Below are 21,404 nucleotides of genomic sequence, written 5' to 3'. Positions count from 1 at the left end.
ACAGAATAGTCTTTTTAGCATATGAGTTCTGGGGATTCATCTTGCCTACACTCCTTTGCTCTCCTCCAGGCTATTATTTTTTTTTTTATAATAAATTTATTTTTTATTGGTGTTCAATTTACCAACATACAGAATAACACCCAGTGCTCATCCCGTCAAGTGCCCCCCTCAGTGCCTGTCACCCATTCACCCCCACCCCCGCCCTCTTCCCCTTCCACCACCCCTAGTTCATTTCCCAGAGTTAGGAGTCTTTATGTTCTGTCTCCCTTTCTGGTATTTCCCACACATTTATTCTCTCTTCCCTTATATTCCCTTTCACTATTATTTATATTCCCCAAATGAATGAGAACATATAATGTTTGTCCTCCTCTGATTGACTTACTTCACTCAGCATAATACTCTCCAGTTCCATCCACGTTGAAGCAAATGGTGGGTATTTGTCGTTTCTAATGGCTGAGTAATATTCCATTGTATACATAAACCACATCTTCTTTATCCATTCATCTTTTGATGGACACCGAGGCTCCTTCCACAGTTTGGCTATTGTGGACATTGCTGCTAGAAACATTGGGGTGCAGGTGTCCCGGCGTTTCATTGCATCTGTATCTTTGGGGTAAATCCCCAACAGTGCAATTGCTGGGTCGTAGGGCAGGTCTGTTTTTAACTCTTTGAGGAACCTCCACACAGTTTTCCAGAGTGGCTGCACCAGTTCACATTCCCACCAACAGTGTAAGAGGGTTCCCTTTTCTATTATTTTAATCAGAGTCAGCTCAAGTTTCATGTAGAAGAGCCAAGTCTGCTTATCAGGGCACATCTGTTTGCCAGTTTAGGTTGAGCTTACAATTATATTATTTGAGATTTATTTATTGTTTTTAATTTTAATTATTTCATTTATTTATTATTCCCAGTTTATTTTTTAATAGGATGCCATACTGGCCACCAAAAGGTGTTGAGATAGCAGAAAATAGTCAGGGAATAAACAAAAGTTCAACAGTACTATTAACTGAGGCTAGAACTATTCTGAAACAATTCTGTCCTTATCCTTTAATCCCATATTCATAATTAGGAAATTGAATGGAATACAATAGAATACAAATTATATATAATGTTGATATTGAACTGTATGTTAACCCTAGTTGCCAATAGCTTGTGTTTATCTGGTAGAAATATATTTTTTGTGTAAAGTATTGGCATTGAGATGAAATACTGAGGAAATGGAATATGTATTTTTTTTCTCATACAAGTGAGAATATAAGGTCTCATCTGATAGTAATATATTTAATGAGAGGATGCAATGTAAATATATATTATTAGGCATCAGTTTATTAGAATAACTTCCATATATGCAGGAGAAGCTTTTTACATCATTACTATGTGGATGGAAGAAATTCAGCTCAATACTATTAAGCACTAATCAATTTTATGGTAGATGCTTTGAAAACAACATTGAATAAGACAGAGACTGTTCAAGGAACTTGTAACTGCATGGGAGAATTGATCTCATTCTGACTAAATAGACTGAAGAGTGAGACAGCCTTAGCCATCCACTGCTTCAGCTCCTTGGAATAAAATCTGGCATTGCAACCCTTAAAAAAAATACCTATGATCATATTTTCTTTTTGGAGTTGGTTAGAAAAACATATAAATCAGACACCTGAAGTATGCACACAGAATTTTTGAAGCCATAAAAAGGGGATTTTCCTTAGTTTGCATCTAATAAAATAGAAAAGCAACCCACATGACAGAAAATGGGCTTCCTAAAGGCTCTGGCAAGCCAAACTCTGCTGTACACAGTGCTGTACATTCAGAGTAACAGGCCTGTGTTGACACGTTGCAGTAAATGGGGCTCTGCTGTTGCTGCTACTGCCACTACCAACTCAAGGAAGAATTTTAAAGATACATTTCCAAGGCTAAGATTTTAATGACTTTTCTTAGTTCTGGTGGTTCACTTTAGCAAAGCACAGATAGCTACTGGCAGCACATCTGGAAGGATCATCCATGGACATCTGAATGCTGTGGCGGGGCTTCCAGGGATGAGTACAAAGCATTTTTACAATCTCCAAACTGCCACATTGGTTGGAAGGCAGGTATTTTTAATCATTTTCTTTGATGAAGATAATTCTTGATCTTCTTATATTTTTACCACCCAACTTCATACTCTTTAAAAAAGGCTCTCTTGATACTCAAGAACACCCCCCTCATTAATAATAATAAGTATTTTACCTCAAGATATGTGTGAAGAGAGATCAAAATAAGGAGCACATATTAGTCATCTCAGTTTTAACCCATTTTATGAAATGCCCCCTGCAAAGCACCATTTTTCTTTCAGGGGTTTGGCTGTGCTTCTGCTTTATTGATAGAGCACATTTGCTAAAAATAAAAATGGAAAGAATGTTAGAGAAAGATATTAAGGATTTAATCCTCATATAAACAATCTGAGAATGTGTGGAGCACTTAGACAACAATGGAACAGAAATTATGAATATATGCCTATTTCTAGCATTTTATTCCCTCTTCACCCACCACCTGGTTCTACTTAACCTCTGAGGGTGTGTGGTAGGGGAATTTTTATGCTTCATTATATACAATCAGAAGAAATGAGGAGGACAATAAAGGCCACTGGTGATAGAACTGAAGTAGAAGGAACTAGGGAATCTTTAAAGAGAGAGGTTGGAAAGCAATTTTGGTGTCAGGGGTGTGGATTGAAGGAAGGAGGACATTCTGAAGGGTTATTGTGGTCTACATAGTTCCTGTTTGATATTCAGAAGATTTCACATTGATAACTTGAGTAATTTAAAGATAGTTCTTTTTGTCTGCTGGACTGGGTTTCCTGACTTATGATGCCATTCCAGAAGCTGCATTATATGAATAACTGCTTGCTGAGTCACCTACCCAAAGATAACTTTATTTGGTTTAATATCATTTATATGCATTTCACCTCATAAAGTTTTTCTTTAATTTTTGTGGCATGCATTAGGTGGGTTCCTTAGAAACAGCCTGAATAGAGATTCAATTGTACTTGATTTATGGAAAGAGCACACTTCAGAAAAACTTTTGCAAGTAGGAGTGAAGCAGAGTAAGAAAGGAGAAAGAGACAATGGAAGGTATGGTTTTAGATCAAGTTTAGGCTTGATCTGATGCATGGGGGAGACGTTAGACCTTTATCTGCACTGAAGGGTTGATTCTTCAGTCATGGGGTTGTTAAAGAAAGAAATTATCCATGACACTTGTTAAAGATGACGAGGCTGTCTTTATTCAAGGGAAGCTACTACAATGGGGTTTTGTGATAAAGCAAAGAAATAGGACTGAACTCCAGCTCCAATTCTCCAATTGGGAATTTATAAACAAGGAGTAGGAGAGCAATCAGTGGATAGAAAATTACTAAGGGATAAGGATGATTCTTGCTGGACTGACTCAACAGAATTCTTTTTTTTTTCCCCCAACAGAATTCTTGATGATGGCAGGCCAGGACCATAAAATGTCAAGGGTGGAGAATGACAGGGAAGCCCCAGGTCCAGTCTAATGGAGCAGAGGATTCAGAGGAGTCTGATGAAGGCTTAGTCAAGGGAGAGAGATTTTACTAGGTGACGCATATCCTTCCTGGGTGAAGTGGCTTCCACCAACTCAGGACAATGTTCTGGTGGAAGGGAGCATTTGTGAATTGACAGCCCCCAACTCTCATGGCAGCTCAGGAATGAGTAAATGCACCAGATTGGTAAAGGTGATTAGGTATTATGCAGCAGGATTTGGATTTATAAAAGTGACACAGTGCTAGTTCTGCACATGGCAGATGAGGATTACATCTCTATGGGGCAGTTTGAAGAGGTATAATATTTTTCAGGCCATTCAGGCCACATATCTGGACTCCTTAACAGGGTTCCTTAAGGCTTGTGCCTCAAAAATCCAGCCTCATTTTTAGGATCCTCTACATCACATTCTACCTTTACAATACACTAAACTTCTTCAATTCCCTAATCCATCTTCTCTCATCCATATCCCACTCATTCTCATTTCTCATTGGTACGTACATTTGACTGTTTCTTACCATTCTTCTCTCCATAACTTAGACATCACTCCATCCTGGAGGCTTTTCTTGGTACCCTGAATTAGATACCCTCTTCTGGTCTCTTAAAGGAATGTTTACTGACTTTAAGACTTTTCTAAAAGGTATTTTAATTGATGGTTGGCTTCTTTATCCATGTGAGTCTAATAGACTACAAAGTCTATGAGGCCAGACATTAAAATTGTGCTCACTATAGTACTGCAGTACCTGACATATAGTATGTACATTATGAATTTGTTATGAATATATGCAGAGTAAATGGAAGAATATCTAAATTTTCCATTTCTGTGAGAATGAAGGTGTTATATCTCTGTTAAATGTATAGTAATAGGGGATCCCTGGGTGGCACAGTGGTTTGGTGCCTGCCTTTGGCCCAGGGCGCAATCCTGGAGACCCGGGATCAAATCCCACGTCAGGCTCCCGGTGCATGGAGCCTGCTTCTCCCTCTGCCTATGTCTCTGCCTCTCTCTCTCTCTCTCTGTATGACTACATAAATAAATAAAAAAATGTATAGTAATATAAAATATAGATTAACTCACACATATAAAAGAAGAGCTTGTAGGTCAAATGTTGGTTTGAACCGGACTAAGAAAGAGCTGGACAGTGAAGCCAGTATGTGAAGTGCAGATTTAGGTAAACAATTTTTCTCTCACACAATAGTAAATCTATTTTTCTAATGTATATGAGAATACTGTAATGCCTAATTACATGTACATTTATATGAAAGTATATCTGCAGTCAAGGTAACCTTATGCATTGTTCTAAAGGAAATTAACAGCATAAGTATCACTGGGGAGGGATATAATAGAGGTCTACATAGTTTTTATCTTTTAAGAGAAGGTATTCAGGGAAAGGCTGGGATCTGAGTTGTCTAGACCGGAAGAGAACTACTGCATCAGGATAGATCTGGATATAAGTACTAGTACTGTGGATGAAGAACTGTATGAGGCTTAGAGTCAAAAATTAGTGCCAACTCTGATGCCAGGATGAACTTGGGCAATGCCGTTACTATCTTCACTTCACAGGTTTATCATCTGTTACAGGTTCAACCTAGTAGGTTGTTGTGGAGAGTCAGTGAGCTAATGCACATTGTAGGCTGAGCACAGTACTTAGTGTACAGTAAATGCTCAGTGACTTTCAGCTATTTCACTGTAACATACCATACTGGCAGAACAGGGGGGCAAGGTTGGTGGTTATAAGAATGCTGGACATGAGAATGCTGGACATCTGCAGTGGAGGTATTTTTATGTAGAATGGTGTGGGAGCAGAACTGACCACAGAATCCACCATTGCCCATTATGCCTAGTTCATACCTACTTATAGAATATAAGTCTGATGATCATCACTACCTCTATTGAGCATTTACTGTATCAATTACCTTAACTTACTATTTCTAGTCTTTATATTCAATTTACATCACTATCATCTTAATTATACATATACTATTTCTAGTCTTTACATTATGTTCAATTTACATCACTATCATCTTAATTATACATATAAGATAAATAGACTCAGAGACATTAAAGAATTTGCCCAAACTAATAAAGCTATGAAATGACCAGAGCCAGAATTGGACTCAGATTTATCTAGCTGAAGGCAAATTTTAAGGTTAATTTTAGGAAAAAAAAAATATTTGAGGACAAAATGAAACCCAGAATCTCGGCACTGCATTTTCTTTTCCTCCTGCCCTGTTAGCAAGCCATTAGCCAGCCCTCAAAGCAAGTGTGTGTCCTCAGTGACACCAAAATGGGATAGAGGCTAATTGGAATGTAACCGAAAAGTAATCTTACTGTGATTTCCTTTGACCCTAGTATCTAAGGTCCCTCCACACCATTCCTCGTTCCAGCTTCTCTAAGTGCTGGGGAATGGATATATGTTGGGTTCCTTTTGATTTGTTTTATTTTCTCTGTAATTTACTCTGCACTGTCTACCCATCTACTAAATATACTTTGACCTTACAACCACAGGTGTCTAAAAATTGGAAGCATCATTTTAAAGATATTTTTTCTGGCTCTTCATTTTATGTATTATACAAATGATAAAGATGTTCTATGCACAGGAAAAAAAGGATGACATTGTATAAAGGCTCCTTATTTTGGATATGAAAGCAATCTTCAGTGCTTAATAATATAGCTATTCCATTTTTCACTTTCCTTTATGTTGCTATTAAGCAACTATTTTTTTCTATAAAATATAAGGAAAATGGGTACTTGGCATTAATCATTTTCAATAGGAACTTTTATCAGTCTTTTGTTTTTCACCATATTGTAAATTTTCTAACATACCTCACATGAAATTTTCTGATGTAATTAATTGTCTTATAATTAGGATACATGTTACTACTTTTTCATAAACCAACATAGCATCAGAAAATTCCAGAGCTAGAAAGGATGCAAAAAATTATTAAACCTGGTTTCTCAAAGTGTGTTCCAGTGTTTTGGATTTCTTACCATTTCTACCTTCCTCCTAAAAGAACAAAATGTTTGCATGCTTAAGTGAACTATGGAAACAAGGATTTAGGATAAATTACAAAGGTTTCTTCTAAATACCTACCTTACCTAGCCAATCCACACTGTGACTTTCTACCAAGGAGTACAAGATACAGCATTTCTCAAGTTCACCATATTAATAGTCCTCTTGTCCCACGCCACTCTTATCCATCTTTTATGGAGCAGCTTGTGGGATCCATGTGTTCCAGAATACACTATGGGAAAACCAATACATTCAAATGTTTCTATCTGCAGATGAGGAAACTAAGCCCCGGAGAAGTTAATTAACAGCCACAGTGAAACCCTGGATATATGCATGTAATCTCTACTTCCACTGTTGAAATCTGCTCACCTGGAATGTGGGTCTGGGGACAACGGTCAGACTGGAGGGTTTACTCTACAGACCACAAAATTTTTGGTAGCATCAAGTTATAGTCTGTAATGTCAAGTAACACTTGATAAAAAAAACACTTTTCTAAAAAAAATAAATGCACTACAGAAGCCAAATGAAAAGTGGGCTTTTAAGTTACAATTGAAAATGAATGATGGCTTTTGATAATGGGATGTGACTCAGCTTCTTTATACAGGAAAGTATTCTTTAATCACTGGCTAAACTAGAGGGATTTTGGTGTCCAGTTTAAAATCTGATTTTTGTAATATCAATATTTTATTTAAATATAAGTATTCAAATATCTTAAGCGATCTACTTGAGATTATTTAACGAAAAAAAAGTAGTTCATGTTTCCAGATTACATTTGTGCAACTTTAATTTTTATGTCTTTTTTTTTTAAAGATTTTATTTATTTATTCATGAGAGACACAGAGAGACAGAGGCAGAGACAGACAGAAGGAGAAGCAGGCTCCATGCAGGGAGCCGGATGTGGAACCCGATCCCGAGACTCAGGATCATGCCCTGGGCCGAAAGCAGGCACTCAACCTCTGAGCCACCCATGCATCCCAGTAAGTCTTGTTTTTATTTATAGAGCAGGTATTTTATCAGGAGAGTTAAATGACTTAAAAAGTCTATATTTTGAGGTAGAGTAGATTATGCCATTGCCAACATATTACTGATTTTGATGAAGTACTTATTTTGGTAAAGTATAATAAAGCAATACAGGAAATAAGGATAAGGCTAAATTGGGAGACTACTTAACAGTTGTCTTTTTTCATCATATAATTAGATAAGAGGAACATCTGGCAGTCTGGGGTGCTCTTAGCATCTGATCATAATGGCCCTACGGGTATATAACACAGCAGTGAGGGAATTTTAATTTCAGTGATAATTATGAAAGGTCTGTAAGTGGTTTTTTTCTTTTCTTTTTTGTAGTTCCTCCTTCCCCATTTCACCCCCAATTCTTTTGTCTCTTTTTGTCAATATCCTTTAAGAGTAGCTTGCTAATTTATACTGAGTAGCTGCTAAGAAGTAAAAGAAACTAGTTATCTTTCCTCTCATCTCTTTATCTAGCCATATCATTAAATCATTGATCAAATGAATCATATATTTGTAGAGAATAGTGAGATTCATATAGTACTTCCATGGCGTTTTTACTTAATTCTTACCAAAATGCATCAGGTAAGCAGAACAGACATTAATTATCTTTACAGATGATACAAATGAGAATTAGGGAGAGCAAATAATTTGTCCAGCTTACGGCATGCTTCTTTATTTTAATAAAATGTAGAATATGTTTTTCTCCATTACAAAGCTAATTCATGTGGACTATAAAATATTAGGAAAAATAAAAAAGAAGAATGTGAGAAAGTAATATCCATATCTCATGTATTGAAAGCTAATCATTATTCAGATTTTGATAAACTTCTATTCATTTTTTTAAAGTATTAAAATATAGGAATTTTTAAAATATAATTTTGTTCAACCTGCATATATACTTATATCCCATTTTTTTTCTGGTTGATCTTTTTACATACACAGTTTTTAAAAGATTTTATTAATTTATTCATGAGAGACACAGAGAGAGAGGCAGAGACACAGGCAGAAGGAGAAACAGGCTCCTCACAGGGAGGCTGATGTGGGATTCAATCCTGGACCCAGGATCACCCCCTGAGCCAAAGGCAGATGCTCAACCACTGAGCCACCCAGGCATCCCATTTGTACACATTTTTAAATGTTATTACAAAGTTTTTTACTTGACCTTGTTGAAAATTCAAAAATTAAACTTGCTAACTTTTTAAAAAATATTTTATTTATTTATTCATGAGAGACACAGAGAGAGAGGCAGAGACACAGGCAGAGGGAGAAGCAGGCCCCATGCAGGGAGCCCGATATGGGACTCGATCCCGGGTCTCCAGGATCACTACCTGAGCCGAAGGTGGCTCTAAACCACTGAGCCACCCAGGTGCCCCTAAAGTTGCTAATTTTAATAAGTTACATAAAAATCAATCATTTCCCAGATGTAGAGCCTGACACCCTTACAAATCAGCATATGTAAGTTAAACTCTATTTTCTTCCATCTTCCATTCACATAAGTGAATTAAGAAGGAAGTACCCCAGAATGTTGATGGCAATTTTCTTCAGGTGACATTTAAGGATTGAATAAGTACTTATTATTTATATTAACTATCCAAATAATTAATAATCAAGAGACAAAATGTGAGGTATAGACGAGATTCTCACCTGCCTTTTTGCCATTAATCTTTTCCTTGACTGTCCTACTCAGCGAAGTTTCTTTTCATCTCAATGACTTTTTCCTAGTCTGTGATAATATGTGAATTATGAACCAGTTTATTCCTTCTCATATAGGATTTTCAAAGTTTACTTTTCTTCTTTAGTAAGCTGTTTATCAATAGATTAAGAAGATTATATTTTAGAAGATTGGCCTTCTAAACTCCTTTTTGATTGAAAGGATTCTGATAAAATATAAAAGGAAAAACATTTACTTTCTTTGTGTTCTTGATTAGTATTTTTATCTGATACTATGGATCGGCAATAATAGACATGTTAATATTTAGCTAGTTCCTTATTAGTAAATCATTTAGGCAAATAGGAATATAACTGTGGGCCATTAAGAAAAAAACACATACAGACAATCACTGAAATTATAAAACTTTCCTTAAAACCTTTGTGGTTGACAGTTAATTTCGAGACACTTAAGGAAGGCCTTTAGAAACTCAGGAAAGATAAAGTAGTATAAGAGATCCTTTGCTTAAGCTAGGGTATGTCTTTAAACAGTACAGATACAGATATTTGGTCCAATTTATTTTTAATTTCTCAATTTTTCTGTAATGCACATAGTATATTGAAAGCATTTATATCTCCTTTTTCCGAGATATGCATCTTCTGTAACAACAATTTGTCACCAAGGCAACCAAACCTTTGCTTAATGTCCTATACTTGAGTAAAATAAAATGCATGCCATTTTAAGTATAGTTTTTTAAAGTAGAAATGGTTTGAGATTTTACTTTGAATGAAAATGAAACTGTTTGTTAATCTATTTCCCACAAAAACATATCTTTCTAAGTGTTTAGAGCGATCATTCTCAGAAATATGATTGTTTCAGGCCTGAGAAGCCATCCTTTTCTCCCTCTGCCTCCTAAGCTTGACAGAATAACAATCATTATCAGATTTAGCTTTGGTCTCCATCCATCTCTGCAGTTGGAGTTTCTTTAATCCTATGGGAAACACAAATGAGTATAAAAAAGTAAAATATTCAAAATGAATAGGAAAGTGAAGCTATTCACAAAATTCAGTCCATAGAGACAATGAGCTGGACAGATCCAGACTGATTTTAATTTTTTCAGTGGTTTTGGTGGGCTTATGGGTTATCAAAATTAATATTGATACTTTCTGCTTCAGATTTAATGACCATGTTCGATATACACAGCTTCCTAACATTTAGCTTTTACAGGGTTCTATGGCTTGCTCTTTCTTTCTTTCTTTTTTTATTTGTAGCATATCTATTTTGTTAGGAGCAGTTATTGCCTCTGTTTGTCCATGGAGGATATTTGTGAAGGAGAATAACTTTTCTGAGACTCATTCAAAGCCATCTGTATGAGCCTACTTCCATCTCAGATAGAGTTGATTTGTTCTGTTTTTTACCACCAACAATATAGTCTATTGGTTGGTTGATTCATTCATTTAAAAGAATATATCTAGCAAAGTAAGAGAGCAGAGGTCTGATCAATTCCCTTCTGTGGGTCTGAAGAAGGGAATCAAACACTCAAGACCTCCTCATTAACTTCACAAAAGGAAGTCAACAAATATCAAGCAGGGACCAAGACTTACAGGAGCTTGTAAGATTCTCAGATTTGTTTATTTTTTCTTGTTCACTCTTTGTTATTCCTTATAATCCTATACCGAGTGGCATTTAACAACTGAAAGACATAAGCTCTATGAGCCTCCAGGAGCTGTGAGGGCTAGGGGAGATTGGGGGTGGGGGGAATGGCAGGGAGACCCCATTCCACTCCTCAGCAATTTGGGGGAAATGGAGACAGTTTTTAAAGAATTGAGTGAGTGATGGCAGCATTAAAAGCTGGAGATCACACAGGGTCTCTCAAGTCTGGACTGTGGAGCGTGAACCTGAGCTTGAGGCATGCCAGCACTAACGATGGAAAACTTGTGTGATCCTGGTGTATGACCTCCTTGAGTCAGCTTCCCCAGCAAGCTTCCTGTTTGTTCAGACATTTCCTATCCTCAATAAGATCTCCAGGATTTTCACACTTGCTCCTTCAACTTCAGGGGTTGTTGAGACTGAAGAAACTGACTTCACAGTCCTCTGTAATCAGGCAGGATACACAATGTTTAAGAGCAAGGGAGAATTCTCTGGGCCTCAGACTTTTAATTTGTGAATAAAAATAATATCTATCTATTATTATCTGTAAGCAATTAAGGCATTTAGCATAGAAGCTGGCCCTGCTTTTATTGTTATTACCATTTTTTACTTACATTTTTTGTCTTCTAAGTTGGTTTATAACAGTCTTAAATATGAGGATCATATCTTGAACCTGTTGTAGCTCTGGTGCCTAATACTAAGTACTGTGGATTATGGGGCTCAGTAAATAACTTTTTATGAATGCTGTATGCCCTTGACTGGAGAACAAAAATACCTGAAACTAATGGAGTATTTATTATATGCTAGCTTTCATCCATATTAACTCAGGTAATTGCACAACAACTCAGGGGAATTGATCATTGCTGTCTTATAGCTGAGGAAACTAATGCTCAGATATGAGTAACTTGACCAAGTGTTCCAGCTGGGATTGAAACTCTGGTTATCTGGCTCCAGAAACTACTCCCTTAATCACTGTGCTTTGCTGGGAGTCATCTGTAGTCCCTCAGTGGATCCATCATTTCCCCAAATTCAGGAAAAAAGAGGAAATATTTGTGCCTGTACAAAATGGGCAAGTGGCCACCACTGCTTCTGAGACTGGAGTGATTTTTCTATGTGTTCCATGCCCAATTGCAGAGCATGTTCTTCCTTTTTCCAGGAAAGTGTGAGAAGTAACCTGAGAGTGCAGAGAACAACTTCAAGAGCAAAGTGTGTGGGTCTGCTGCTGCTGCTCTAGCAATTAACTCTTCTCCAGAATGCTCTTTTTGCTTCTACTGAGCTATTTCCACAGAGAAACTCCTGTTCTATACAACTAACCAATAACAAGAACCATCACAGCAGCAAACAATCATACCAAAGATGTAGGTTCATCCAAATGCCATCACTGTTCAGCTAATGAGTTTTTATATGGAAGGAGCTGATTGCCATTGTGTTTTAAAATATAGATTTTTATTGTAGATGTTAAATGGTGTTTTTTTTTTCTTCAGAAGACCCTTCTGTGCTGTACAGAAAGGCCGTGGGCAGATCTATGTGCAAGTCTAGCTGTACTGTGTATTAGCTGTGTGAATTTAAGCCAAGTTACTTAACTTCACTGGGACTCATGGGATAATAATGTATGACTTTCAGGACTGTTAAAAAGATTGTGTTTTGAATTCCAAGCAGTTTGTATGGGCAATGAGAATTATTCAGCTACCCCCAAAGTAAGCTCTGCTTGCTTTACCAGTATGGCTACCCATGGTTACCCAGATTCATTAGACCATTACACAATTATATTTTTCCTCTTGGCTTCACAAATATGAGCATAAGTTTCTTTCAGCATTCTTAGACAATTCAAATGGCAACAATAGTTTTCTTGTCTTGGGCACTATAACAAAGTAGCTTAGCTCCAGGTACTCTAAGAAATCTATGCACATGGCATTCTGTGAATCATCATGATTTTCTTATGTGTAACAGAATTGAAAAATATGATTATATTGATTCAATGACTTAATAAAAACTTATTGGGTTCTAATATGAGAAATATGAATTGAAATATGCCCTTGGGACACCTGAGTGGCTCAGCGGTTGGGTGCCTGCCTTCGGCTCAGGTCGTGATCCTGGGATCCGGGATGGAGTCTCACATCAGGCTCCCTGCGAGGAGCCTGCTTCTTCTTCTGCCTATATCTCTGCCTCTCTCTCTGTCTGTGTCTCTTATGAATAAATAAATAAATCTTAAAAAAATATGCCCTGTATTATCTAACATGCTTACACAAATGTTACTTAGATGGATTAGTATCTAATCAATGAAGTCACAGAAATCTTTTGGTTTCCTAGTATTGATTAATGCAGTAGAGGTAGTATGGCCAACTATCCTGATTTCCTGGGATGTAGGCCTGTCAGTGTTAAAACTGGGAAAGTCCCTGAAAAACCTAGACACATTGGGGACCTGTGTTAAAATCAGTTACATGAACTTATCTTGTAATAAATGTATTAAAATTTCAAATAACTAGTTTAACATAGTTGCTTCTAAATGAAGTGACTGTGCATTTTATTTTCATCTTCATTATCTAGGTTGAATTTCTATTTTGAAGCTTACATCAGGGTAAGTATAAGTTAACATACAGAGTCAGAGATTATTAGTCTCATATCAAATTAACTAAAGACAAAATTGTAGGTTTGAGTGATTCAAGACCTAACCAGAAGATAGTTTTCAGACTTTATAATTGGACTCCTTTCCAAATCCTTCTGAATGCTGAAGATAGCCACCTCAATGCTTTACCTCATCATATTATATTATTAGTGTGTAATTTAGTTAGAGTCTGATTTTTGGCAGGTTTGGAGCCATACCTAAGTTTTAGGAAAACTCATGCAAAACAAACAAAACAAAACAAACAAGTGGGGAGAGAGGATCCTTTCCAAAAACTTTTATTATCTGAAGTAAGAGAAAACAGAAGAACCCAAAAGAACAAAAGTCATTTTCTTTTTCTAGACTAGAATGGACACTGTAATTCTCATTTTCTAATAAAAATACACAAAAACACAAAGACTGATAGTCTGAAGTTGGTTTTTGTTCTTGTGGTGTAGGTGTTTGATGCCTCTAATGTTTGTCTCCTGCCCCCTACCAATTCCCTTCCAGTTTGTCACCTGACCTTCATCATAGAACCTCTCTCTTCTCAGGAGAAGAGTTCACATTGGTGTATAATATCATAGAGTTTAAACAATTATCCAACCCCCAACATTTACATTTTAGCATGAGTGACAATCTTGGTCTAAGAAATGAACCTCTAAAAGTACAAGTCCAGATACTAAGAAGTCCACACAGAAAGAGGGAGATGGTGAAACTTACTGTTGCTTCAGAAATCATACCATGGAATAATCATTTTCCTGAGTAAAACTCTAAGAGCTTTGTCTGGTCATGACCATAGTCCTATGTCTTTGGCCAGGTGTAGCTTGTAATTACTTATCAAAAAGCAATTATTTATTAACTGTGCATTCTTCAGCTGTGATCTGAAAGCATACAGAATACATTACCACCTTTGAATGCCTAGAGACCAGACTAATTTTTACAATTTTTAAAAAATACTTCTAGATTGACCTCTGGCTGAAGCAAGTATCTGTCATTGATACAGAAAAGAGTGATGGCACTCAGGAATATGCTGGTGAGGAGCTTTGGTTTTCACATGTTACTTGTCTGTTGATGGCATCACAACTGTGTTTAGGTTACAGATGGCAATCCTGATTCTAGGTAAGGTAAACACTTCATCCACCCTAGGGCATGATTCACCACCAGTTCCAACCAGTTTCTGATTGGTCTCAGGGTAGATATGACCCAGATCTGATCAATGGTATACAAAAAGGAAGTTGGCCTGGGGCTCTGAGGCAGATTCTCTTATAAGTTGAAAAAAAAAATCAGAGCCTTAAATATTCCTTTCCTTCCTAGTTTGAATGTCATTGCATCTGCTGAAGATATCTTGAGATCATGCAGATATCTTGAGATCATGGGGTGACATACCCAATACTCTGAGGATGGTAGAGTAGATGATACTGTTGAGTTGTTGTATCAAATTTAGAATTGCTTGTCCCCTGATTTCCTATTTCTAAGATAATTAAGGTCTCTACTCTAACATTTAAGCAAAATGTTCTATAACTTGCTCAAAGCTAAAAGCGTCTTCAATGGCTGCAATCTCATGATAAAATATTTTAATATGGTCTGTATTTTTAAATATTATATAAAATGTAAATAGAGCCTCTTTAGTAAAGTTTGTTATATTTATTTTTATAACTTACATTTAAGGGAAAATAATGCCGCTTATATAAAAACATATTTTCATGATAAATCCTTTGGTTTTCTCTTCCAACCAAATTGCTACCCCTATCTCTTTCTTATAAATAAAATCTGGAACCACCACTGATAAGAGAATCTGGTTAACTTGAGGTTTTGAATATTTCAGATATATCATAGGCTAGATTGGGTTGTTTGGAGTATTCACACCCACATGGATTCATCCCTCATCATAGAAGTAACACCATGAATATCTCCATCCACTCACTTCCTGCCACAGAAACACACTGCAATTGAACTGTTGACCTTTCCTGTTTATCCTGTACATTTTTCCTGCAGCTTTAGTTTTATGTTTTCTATTCCTCCTCCCCCCTCCCCCGTTATTGCCAGACGTCTTTGCTACAGAAGATTTAACTTAATTTGGTTCTCACCTTGCCCTTTCCCCTGATTTCGCTTTTTCATCCTCTACTTCTGGCTTCATGTTTGCAGCCATTTCTGATCTGGTCACCAAATCCATCTCTCTTTTATACAACTCCCATGAATTAGGGGTCCAAACAGATCAGGCCCTAGTAACTGGAGTTCCTGTGTAATTTAGTATCTTGCATACTGCTGGAGTGCCTGTACTTTTATAATTTTTGCTTAGTTGTCTTTAAATACCTGGCAAGAGTGTCAGATAATAGGCATTTGTAGAAAGCACAAGAGTAGTAGAATAAGATTGTAGTGGAGGTTTTCTTAGGTATGTTTCCATATGTTGCATCATTTGCAAATGAAAGATTTACAGGCTCAAATAATGTAGCACTTTGAATTTAAATAAGAACATATCTATATAAAATCTTAAATTCTGAAACCTCAAATATCAATGACTACAAAATAAAGTTCAATCATTTATTATGTCCAAATTAGTGAGCCTTGTTTTGTAATTGCTAGAAATTACCTTTCTTCTAAAGGTGTTCCTTATTTTTTTTGAGATTCTATATGAAAAAGCATTGTTAGAACTTTTACATTCCAGCACTTGTGAAGAGATGCAGTTTAAGTGATATTGAAGTTTTAAAACTGCCATTATGATGCTTCATGCCTTTTCAATTAAAGAGGGTACATTTAATTTTTAATTTAAAAATTAAAACTCAGTTGGGAAGTGAGGATACGGTAGGAATGGTTTTGAAAGAGTATGTGCATGGAATGCTTCTCTGGCCTTTAATTGCATTACAGATTCTGTGCTTGTTTTTGCTCAACACCAATAAATTTTTTACTGCATGAATCATTAGATACTTGTTAGGTTTAAATAACCCACATTATAGAAACATCATGGAAAAAAAGGTGGAGGAGGAAGAAAGAATTACAGAATAAATGGAGAAATCACATCATATAGAACCATGTCATTCAAGAAAATTTAAATCAAACAAGTCACTAAAAGCAAAGCCCAAGATAATTTTATAGCACAATGATAATAAAAAGGCAAGAATAGGGACACCTGGGTGGCTCACTGGTTGAGCGTCTGTCTGCCTTTGACTCAGAGTGAGATCCCGGAGTCCTGGAATCGAGTCCCACATCAGGCTCCCTTCATGGAGCCTGCTTCTCCCTCTGCCTGTGTCTTTGCTTCTCTCTCTGTGTCTCTCATAAATAAATAAATAAAATCTTAAAAAAATAAAAATAAAAAGGCAAGAATAGATTTCAACAAATCAGTTATATTTTTAAAAGGCCTTATAAATCTCCCAGTGTGAAGAGTATTGATAAATACTCTGGGCAAAATTTATTTTGTGAAGGAAGCATGGGGAACTGTAGCATATGCCAAATCTCTTGAAGTGGACTACTAGCAAATGACAATACAATGAGAAAAAAAATAGTTTCTGAATCTCAAGAAATAAGGCCCCCCGCCTCCCCATTTATTTTCCACTTTAGCAAGCAGTCTCAAAAAAGTTTTTTTAGCTCTTTATTTTTTTCCCCTATTGAATGAATGAAGAGCAAACTGGTCTCTCAAGGAACAGAGATGACTTAACAATTTAGGTGAGACTAATTTAAGTAGACATTAGTGCCCTGGCCATATTTCTACCTTAGGACCATAGTGAGTTTGCCTTCTTGGGCAAAGTGTCCGTTGCCTGATGAAATAAACATTCCTATATAAACATGTAGAGGTCAGGAAGTATCATATGTACCAACAGAGCTTTTTACAAGAGTTCTCCAAATCCATCTAATTTAAGAAACTATGAAGTATAATAGAATATTATTCAGCACTAAAAAGAAAAGAGCTGTTAAGGCATGAAGATATTGAGGCTCCTTAAATGCACATTACTTAGTGACAAAAGCCAATCTGAAAAGGTTACATACTGTATGATACCAACTATATGACATTCTAGAAAAGGCAGAACTGTGAACAGTAGAGAAGATCAGTGTTGGTAGGGTTTTTTTTAGGTAGGAATGAATATGAGAACTTTTGGGGATTTTTAGGGAGGTAAAAAATATTGTGTGATATTGTCATGGTGGGTATACATCACACTTATCAAAATCCATAGAACATGCAATACCAAGAGTCAACCCTAATGTAAATTATATCATTAATAATAATTTATCAATGTAAATGCTGGCTCATTAGTTGTAACAAAACCACACTAATGTGAGATGTTAATAATAGGGAGAACTGGTTGGGGTGTGAGGGGATGTATGGGAACTTTCTGTACTCTCTGATAATTTTTCTGTAAATCTAAAACTGCTCTAAATAGATTAATTTAAAATGCTCTATTAATTAAAATATAATCCCTATTATAAAATAAAAAACTATGAAGAAGCTGAACTACTTAAATTCATAGATCAGGACAAGCTACATGGACTCTTATTAGCAATAAACCCTTGATTTGTTGGATATGTCTAAACCTTATTAAAATGATTTTAACAATGATTTAGAAGGGAACATGAACAAAAAGCATAGTGAAACTATAGTAATAGGATTATAGAACAATAATCTTTTTAAAAATTACCTCAGGGTTGGGGTGCCTAGGTGGCTTAGTTGATTAAGCATCCGGCTCAAGTCATGGTCTAAGGGTCTTGAGATTGAGCCCTGCACCGGGCTCTTATGTTAACAAAAGGGAGTTTGGACTTTATTTCAAGTGTAATGGATATTACACTTGGAAGGTGTTGAGCAGAGGAGTAATATAACATAATTCATGTTTTTAAAGATTACTTTGGCTTCTGGGTGAAGAAGAGAAACCAGTTAGGGGTCTTTAGTTCAAATCCCGATACAGATGAGGGCAGCCTGGGCCAGAGCTACAGTGACAGAGTGGTGAAAAATGTTCATATCTCAAAGAGAACAGGCAGGAATTTCCTGCTACAATGGATGTATGTGGAGGGAAATGGAAAAGTGGTAGGAGAGACACCTTGGTGCAGGTCTGGGGGACTGTGTGGTGACACTTTTACTAAGATGAAGAGCACTGAGCAGAGTTTCAACTGGCCATCCAAGTAGAGGGGTCAGGTATCTACTATATGGGTCAGGAACTCAGCAAATATTGGAATTACAGGTAAGCATTTGGATGTTATCAGCATATAAAATTTGATATTAAGGGACTGAATCCTACTGAAAAGAAGGAAGAAAGAGGGAACAGAGAGATCATCAAGATCAGCCAGTGAGGAGGAAGAAAGCCAGGCAGGGTAACATAGTGCGAAGAGGACAAGACAAGATGTTGCAAGAATCAATGGTGTAAATGTGGTTGGGAGGTCCAGTAAGGAGAGGAACTGGAGTGGAGCATTACTGCGTATTTGATGCACGCCATTGCTACATGTAACCAGATTGCTTTTCACTGGGGCCAGGCTGTGGGAGGAAAAGCCTGCTTGTCAGTGGGTTCAGGAGAGAATGGTAGGAAATACTAGAAAGAGAGAATACAGACAACTCCTAAGAGGGTTTTGCTATGAGGAGGACCAGAGGAGTGAGGATGGAGATGGACTATAGATTCCAGAGGAGACTTTTCAATATGTGGCATTTTATAGCTCCTATGGGAATTTGAGTGCTGATGGTGATGAGCTAGGAGAGACAAAGAAGTTACTATTTTAGGAAAGAAAGAGAACACCTACAGGAGCCAAATCTTTAACAGACAAGAAGGAATGCAATCTCTAGTACAAGCAGAAGGTTAGGTTTTGGTTACGAGAAAGGAGAGTTTATCAAACTTTCATTTAGATGAAGTAATCTCTATTTTAAGCAGATCTAATACATAGCTGATAGTATAAAGCATACTGTCTCTTATTGTTCATCCAGGTACTTAATGATGGTATGCAGATAGTCTGAGAATAAAATGCATTAATTGGCAAATGTTCAAATTTTCTATGATAGATTTGTTTAAATAACCTTATCTGCAAGAGTAAAAGTGAAAAAAAAATCCTTCAAATCAACCTCTTAAATGTGATTTGTTCTGTCCAATTGAACCCTCTAGTATCTGCTTCATATTCAGTATACATTTCCTTATATTCAGTGCACATTTCCATTTTACAATTCTACGCTATTTGAATGTGCTAAGGAACTGTAGGGGGAACCTATAGGGAAACGAAACAACAGATTGTTGCATTTCATGGAAAGCCTCAGGTTTGAAGCTACTAACCTGTGAAGGCATTAGCTCTGGATCCCTGGAAACCAAGTGCCAGGGAGCTTTGCCCTCCATCACAGGCAGTGCTGCTTCAAGAGCATGTAGTTTTCAGACTTTTTTTCCTCTATTTTCTTTCTTTCTTTCTTTCTTTCTTTCTTTCTTTCTTTCTTTCTTTCTTTTTCTTTCTTTCTTTCTTTCTTTCTTTTTTCTCTTTTTCTTCTTTCTTTTCTTTCTTTCTTTCTTTTTCTTTCTTTTTTTTCTTCTTTCTTTTCTTTCTTTCTTTCTTTCTTTCTTTCTTTCTTTCTTTCTTTCTTTTTTTTCCTTCCTTCCTTCCTTCCTTCCTTCCTTCCTTCCTTCCTTCCTCCTCCTCCTCCTCCTCCTCTTCCTCCTCCTCCTCCTTCTTCTTCTTCTTCTTCTTCTTCTTCTTCTTCTTCTTCTTCTTCTTCTTCTTTCTTTCTTTCTTTCTTTTCTTTCTTTCTTCTTTTTTTCCTTTCTTTCTTCTTTCTCTTTCCTCTTTTTCAATAAGTGCATTCTTTAAAAATAAAGGTTACCAAGGATGATTTTATATATGTATTTACACTTCCAACTTTTGGTGGAGGTTGGCCTACCAGAAGTAGATGGTGTGGGTGTGTATGTGTGTGTGTGTGTGTGTGTGTGTGTGTGTGTGTGTGTGAGATAGACAGAGGTGGACTAGAGTAGAATTAGTATTAGAATAGAATTTTCATCTTAAAATCCATTGTCGTGGAATGCAACATGAGGTCATCTAAACTGGTATCAGACAATGTGGGTATTCTAGAATGAAAATGATAATTATTTTCACAAATTTTATCAGCATAAATTAATGTGTTTGAAGTGTCTCTTTTAAGCTCCCCAACATATTTTTCTCATTACTAAATAAAGATGAGTTAAAATGATACTTGATTCACTTTATATTTTGTTTTCTGTGGCTCTCTTCATTAAGCTGCTGGATGCGTTGTCACTCAGGTTTGAGCTGAGCCATCAGTTGCTGGCATGGGGATAGATAGCAAGCGTTAAAGGGGATATTTAGCAAACACCAACCTCTCAACCATTTCTTCTCTTAAAAATGGCCAGAATTTCTTTATGATATGATGGCTGTGGCTATCTCAACGGACACATGGTGAGAAATGCATCTATTCTGCTGCTCACTGCACATGGTCTCCTAGATAATGCTGTTCACTGTAGCCCAGAGGAGTCAAAAACCTTTCTAAGATGTCTCTGCTCCCAATGCAATCAGTCACTCAAAAGCTGAAATTTAGGCTTATGAAAGAGTCAATATATCAGCAGAAAATCAGAGAAATGCTTATTTATTACAGGAAAATAAAAGCATCCTAAGATTTTAAGACTTCAGAGTGACTGACAGCATTTGTCTCTAGCTATTTTCCCCTGAGAACAGCTCTGAGATCCTGGGCCTAGGTAAGGCTACATTTTTGTCTTGGGTACACCAATTCTCCTTCTTTTTATTTATCTTTCCCCAAGATGGTGCTAGTGCCTCTAGCAGTGGATCATGCCTAATTTGTGGCCAAAAGGTATTGATTGGACAACTTTAAGCCATTAAGTGTAGTATTGGGCCTGGGTGACAATACCACATGACACTCAAAGGTATTCAAATATATGCCAAATGAAACCATATAGTTAAAAGAGATTGTCCTATTGACATGGTGGTAGGTAAAGAAAGCTAACATTTACTGAGAAACTCCTGGCCCTGAACTTCATATA

The 21,404-nt window shown here is 36.6% G+C and overlaps 1 long non-coding RNA gene across 1 annotated transcript; it reads left to right on the top strand.

Moving 5' to 3' along the window:
- Positions 1–6,445: 6,445 nt before the first annotated feature.
- Positions 6,446–13,063, top strand: LOC140597712 (uncharacterized). The gene is made up of 2 exons (XR_011999571.1): positions 6,446–7,515; positions 12,001–13,063. It is a non-coding gene; the product is annotated as an uncharacterized lncRNA (long non-coding RNA).
- Positions 13,064–21,404: the final 8,341 nt, after the last annotated feature.

This window comes from Vulpes vulpes, chromosome 1 (genome assembly GCF_048418805.1).
Source record: "Vulpes vulpes isolate BD-2025 chromosome 1, VulVul3, whole genome shotgun sequence".
Classification (NCBI taxonomy): domain Eukaryota; kingdom Metazoa; phylum Chordata; class Mammalia; order Carnivora; family Canidae; genus Vulpes; species Vulpes vulpes.
Note: the sequence above shows the minus strand (reverse complement) of the source record. Positions and strands in the feature narration are given on the sequence as shown.